This window comes from Callionymus lyra, chromosome 12 (genome assembly GCF_982586985.1).
Source record: "Callionymus lyra chromosome 12, fCalLyr1.hap1.1, whole genome shotgun sequence".
NCBI classification, from domain to species: Eukaryota; Metazoa; Chordata; class Actinopteri; order Syngnathiformes; family Callionymidae; genus Callionymus; species Callionymus lyra.
Genome location: NC_141829.1, coordinates 25466954 through 25473167, shown reverse-complemented (window position 1 = coordinate 25473167; position 6214 = coordinate 25466954).

Below are 6214 nucleotides of genomic sequence, written 5' to 3'. Positions count from 1 at the left end.
GTGTGTTCCTGTCGTTTGTGCAGTAAAGGGGACGTTGTTCTTCATTCTGGAAGTTGCTACGTTTCAATAAAACCCTTTGAGTTATGATCATAATCACTACGAATTGGTGCGAAGCCCTCTTACCGCTTCACTATTGGTTTACCCCCAAAGCACTGCCTCGTCTTTGAGAAAGCTTAATGAACTCGCCACCAAGCTGGGTGCAGTCTACTTCCTATAAAGGCGTGAAATACCCACTGCACTTCTTCCAACTCAGCGAGAAGGCGGCTGCTGGGTGACGAGGGCTTCGTAACAATTTGTAGAACCTACGATTATGATCATAACTCAGGGGTTCTACGTCATTTGGTGCTCCACCCTCTAATCGCTTCGCTATTGGTTTAAACCCAACGGTTATGTATGTACGGTATATGTACCCCCAGCTGTACGCCGTTCCTGAAGCAGCATTGCTAGGGCCCCGCCGGTCCAGGGTCCAAGTATACTGGAGCCTCAGGCCTCGTGGGGGGCACAGCAGCACTCAAAGCGTTATGAGCTACTTATCCCAACGTCAAGTCTAGGAGATAGGCTCTAGCAAAGGTTGATGTGGACGCTCAAGAAGCGGCTGAGCAGACGTTCTCTGCTGCCACACCCCACAAAAGAGCCACTGAGGCCCATGTCCACGGGTGGAATGTGCCCTCAGAAACCTAGGAGTAGATCCACCTGCTGCTTGGTAGGCCGGGCTAATGGCCGATCTCACCTCTTAGCTCACTCTCTCTCTTCCTGGTCGGAGCGACCTTGAAAGACAAGATATCCAGTGGGACTTGGTCAAGAGGCTCGAAGGTCGGGCCTGTGAGAAAGTCCAGTACCAGCTGGAGATCCCACTGAGGAATGAAAGGCCTTGCAGGCGGCCGAAGCCTGCAGGAACCCCGTAAGAAACGCGCCACCAGAGGGTGGTGCGAGCTGAAGCACCCTCAAATCCGACATGCCTCGTCGCTATGGCTGATGCGACAACACGTCCTCACACCCAAGGCGTCATACCGTCCGACGCCGTACAATTTCCCCCTGGCGTCACTAGGGCGACGTTACAGGGGGGACAAAAACGTTGGTTTTTCGGTTTTCTACCTGAGTCACCCAGTAATATACAGAGCACTCCCCGATGTCGGATTCAAACGACCTGGGTTACATATTACGCGTCGCCCACCTCTTCGTTGCCATGGTAACGTGACGTGATGTGTCGCTGTTGTCATTTGGCTACCGTAATTCTAAAACTATGAAGCGCACTTGAAATGTTTAATGTCAACAGTGCAATTCTACCCCCGATTGTGCTTATCAACCTCGAACCACTTTAAGGACGTACAGAGTGAACATAAATCAGTAAAAAATGCTTAATTTTTATTTTTTGAAGCTTGGATTGTTCACGCATCGCGGAAGTCAAGAGGCTCTTGCGGATTAATACATGCTTAAAAGGTCCTGTAAAAGTGACTATATTGTATATTTGTAGGTGTTTCAACTCCATAATGTTGACATCGTTTTATGAATGAGTAAAATAAAGTCTGGATGTGCTATTTCGCTTGATCCTCTATAATCCGGTGCGCTTTTCTATGAAAATAGAACCTTTCATTGAGATTGCGTTTATGGACATATGTTTTATTTTTATTTAGCTGCGATTATGAGCGTCTACGTGACGTTTGTCAACAGTAATCGCGATCCTGCAGCGGTGACGTCACACACGCTAATAAACTGATCGTGCAGGAATGTAGAGCCGTCACACCACAGGAATAAAATTAGATATTGTGCTTGTTTGTTTAAAAGCGCCATGAAATACAATTGTAGATCTGTGCTTGTATAAAGACCGACTTAAGTTTAGTTTAAGTTTAGTGTCAGGGATTTGATCTTTTGTTGTTTTCTTTAAATGAAAGAATATATATTTAATAATAATGAAAAGTAATTTAAATTCTAGCATAAAGAGGTAAAACAGATGGAAACACCATAAAACAATGGATGAAGGAAACATGGAGAGCTTATCTCTGAATGATCAAGTATACTTGCTTGTATTTATTTAGTTATTATATTTAAAAGGGAGCACTAGTATGTTTTTGTTTTGTTTTTGCATGGAAGTGACCTGCAAGAACTGCCCAGAACTCCAGACCTGCTTGACATGTAAACTTTCTCTCTGTGGTTCCTGCCAAATGATTTCAAATGTGAAGTAAGTGAGTAATATTTGTAACATAGTGAACACAAACTTGTAAACCTACAGCATATCCCATCATGGAAATAATCTAAAATGCAATTCTATGTTCTTTTCTAGGTGAGATGGAGTGCTGCATATCAGGTGCTGGACTAACCATCGGAGGTGGAAGGGGTCAACAAATGTCAAAAGCAGGTGAGGTGGTTACATCATACACACTTTGGTCATTAAAATAGTCATGTTTGGTAATAATGATAAATACATTTCTGTGGCAGGACACATTGACGCTTATGGTCAAGGTTTTCTGGCTTCTGTTGTTGGAAACACTTGGTTGTGCCCATCAAGGTGGAAGGGGTCTTTTTCAATAGATTTTACACTTCAAATGATCAGAATCATACGACTTCATTAATACAATGTTTTCCAGGTTCTGTTGACTTTCAGACAAAGAGGATTCGACGTTGTTATGGCAGTAAGGAGATGGCAGGAAGTGAAAGATTCTTGAGAAGGAGATGAACCAACACTGGTCTCTGTCAAGTCGTTGTGATTCCCTGAAAGAGTTGTCTCGCACGGCAGCATCACAGCAAGGTAAGAGTTTATTTAGCAAGTGAAGAACAGAAGTACAGCTGCTCATTCTTATTGTCTTATTCTTTTAAGATGCACCATGGGCTTGACTGTTGATGCCTATAATTGATACCAATGAATGCTTAAAAAATTAAAATGAAGTTTTTATGATAACAGTTCATATCTTTTATTATGACAGGTTGATAAAAAGCAGCTCATGTACAATATTCATATTGGAGTTAATAGCTTATCCAGTGTCAAAAGTTAAAAGTTTACTACTATTGGAATAATTACATCTATAATCACATGTAATCAATAATATGTATTGCATAAGTACAAACATAATCATACATTAGTAATCAATAACATGTACATTAATTAACAGAGGCTTGATAGTGTGAACTATCATGCTCATTTTCAGACCCCCAGGGGCCGCTGGGAATGAACTGGGGCCAAAAACGTGTTTTTCACGACTGTTGCTCTTTTGCTCTTATGTGACCTCTGTGACCATCAGACATATGAAACTTGGTCTGCGTGACCTCTGACACCTCTTAAATCATATGCTCGTGGAACCATAATGATAACTCCTCCCAAACCGGAAGTAGCTTCAGGAAGCACCTAGGAAAACGCCCTTGAAAACATATGTGTACAAATGGAACATGAAGAACTTCTAAAAGTTTCAGATCATTTGAATTAACAAAGGTTGATTTATAGAGCTTCAAAGTCCAGATTTATCCAAGTTTCCCATGATACCATGGGGCACAGGAAGTTCATAGCAACATCAAACCACCACAGTTCAACTCAGAATGGAGTCTAGAATAACATATCCAAATATCAGCTCTGAGGTCTGAGTAGAAAATTTCTGAAGGCTCAGGTCTGATCATTCTGTTACACTTAGAGACCATCTTGACAGAAGAATGACAACCCCTCCCTCATTTTTGGACTCATTGACACCAAACTTCTCACATAACAGTAGGAGAACATCTGAATTTGTCATATAAATATCAGCTTTACAAGGGCCTTCATGCCTCTTGAAGATAGAGAATTAACCCTTTGATGTAGCACAGGCCACTACAAACGAAGAACCCTGTTAGTCGTTCAGTATTTGTTGTTGTTGGTGTGTGTAGTTTTCTGATAGTATAACAGCAGTCTTGAGTCACCTATCAATAACATAAATGTGTATATTTTAAAGTTCAAACATGTAGTGTGGGTCTCACAAAGCTTTTAGACGTGCTGTCTTCTATTTCATAGTTTGAGTCTAATTTACAAATAGCTCTTCAGTTGCTATTTTAAACAATGATGATTACTGATGAATTAAATCAATTTTTACTGCTTACCCATATCACATGGAATGACAAAATTATGAAAGTTATTGCAAGTGTGGTGATTTCAAGAAAGCAGTGGTTTATCTCTATTTATATCTTAAATATCTCCACTGTGTTTTGCTGCATGTTTGTTTGTTTATGTTTGTATTTTGTTGATGTACTTTGGGTGTTGATGGTTAATAATTGAGTAGTGAAGGGTTAGGTATAGACGAGCTTATGCTTCATCTTTCTTACTTTGGAGATGTTGGGAAATATTATTGTTTTGACTAGAATTATTGTTTGACTAATGTCATTGGTTCTACTTCATTGGTGCTCCACCCTCTAACGGCTTCGCTATTCGACGAGGAGGACGACTGGCTCACTGCATGGAGTCGACCATGAGGTGTGCGAGAGCGATCAGGTAAGTATCTCTTGCAGACACATGGCCCTCCAGCAGCACTCGACAGGTTCACCTGAGAGAGAGGTGTTAGTGTGCATGTGTTTCCGCCTGTGAGTGTGACGTAGTCACAGGCGTCATTAGAAACTTTCGCCGCTAATGCTAAGCTAACATGCTAATGCTAAGCTAACATGCTCCGCCGTTCATAGACGGCGAGAGTTTCCTCTCAGAACACAGTTCGGAGGAGGTTTTCAACCCCTTCATCCGGGTCATGCCGAGACTGTAGTAACGGAGTCTGTCCACACGAATGAAGGACAGACTCAACCATGTGTTTGTTTCCAGATAAGCAAATGTCCACGAGACCGGATTGATCAGCTGTGTTTACTTCACTTCCGTGTTGACATGCGCTGACGGGGTTTGACTGCTGATGAGCGTTGTCAAAAGATCCCGGCGCCATGGATGACGTAACGTTTGGCGGAGAAACGCCATGGATGACGTAACGTTTGGCGGAGAAACGCCATGGATGACATCACGTTTGGCGGAGAAACGCCGTGGAACAAACGCACCATGGAGAGGAATGGCCCGGCAGGAGGCGGCGCAGCAGGAGTCGCAGCTCCGCCATCACCTGCATGGGCGTGATGACGAGGCGCGACGGGGATACGGCGCTCGGAGACGGAGATCCCGTTGTCGGCCTCATCATCTGGTGCTGGGGGAAGCGTCACCAGAGACCAGCCACCCCAGCAGCACCAACAACATCGGCAACAGCGGCGGCGGGTGACGAGTGAGCGTCACCAAGATCCGCAGCGCGAGCCGGAGAGCCAGCAGCCGCAGCGGAGTCGTCGGCCGGGGGCTCCTCCCCCCTATTCATTCAAGGGCATGTAACGGGAATAAAACAAGAGAACGTATGACGTTTCTGTGGTTCGTTCTGAGAGAGATGTTAGTAGTGTGCATGTGTTTCCGCCTGTGAGTGTGACGTATTCACAGGTGTCATTAGAAACTTTCGCCGCAAATGCTAAGCTAACATGCTCCGCCGTTCATAGACGCCGTGAGTTTCCTCTCAGAAGACAGTTCGAAGGAGGTTTTAGACCCCTTCGTCCGGGTCATGCCGAGACTGTAATAACGGAGTCTGTCCACACGAATGAGGGGCAGACTCAACCACCATGTGTTTTATTTACAGAAGCGCAGAGGTCCGCGAGACCTGCTGTTAGAGCCATTTTTGGGTTAATGTTATATTTGATTAATGGTTAATATGCAAGATTAATTTAGTATGGTTATTTGAGTTATTCGTTTGTTTACATTTAGAAATTAACTCTTTGCTTTTGACATGCTGGGGCTGCCGTAGTTGGCTTGATGAGCGCACGGTGCGCACCTGTGTGTATTTAGAAGAGAAGCCAGAATGTAATTCGAGGAACGGGAAGCGGCACAGTTTTTTGACCGCTCAGTGACAGCTCTTTTGGTTTAATTTATTGGAAAAGGTTTTTGATCTCTCATGTTTTCTTTTGCTTTTGGAAAATAAATATTGAAAAGCTGACGGACGATCTCAAGCCTTTATTTTTGGAACCCAAGGGGCGAGCGTGTAACGAAAAAAGCCACAATCCCGATCCAGCGTGACTATTTTAATAAACAGCTAAATAAGTCAATACATTTAGTCAAAAAACTCCGCATTACAGGAGCATCAACTCTGCGGGACAAGCTCAAGACGGCGAGAGTTACAACTGCTTTGGAAGACAGCGGAGCCGTGAGTAAACAAAACACAGGCGATTCATGAATGGAGCGCTGGTGGATCTCTTT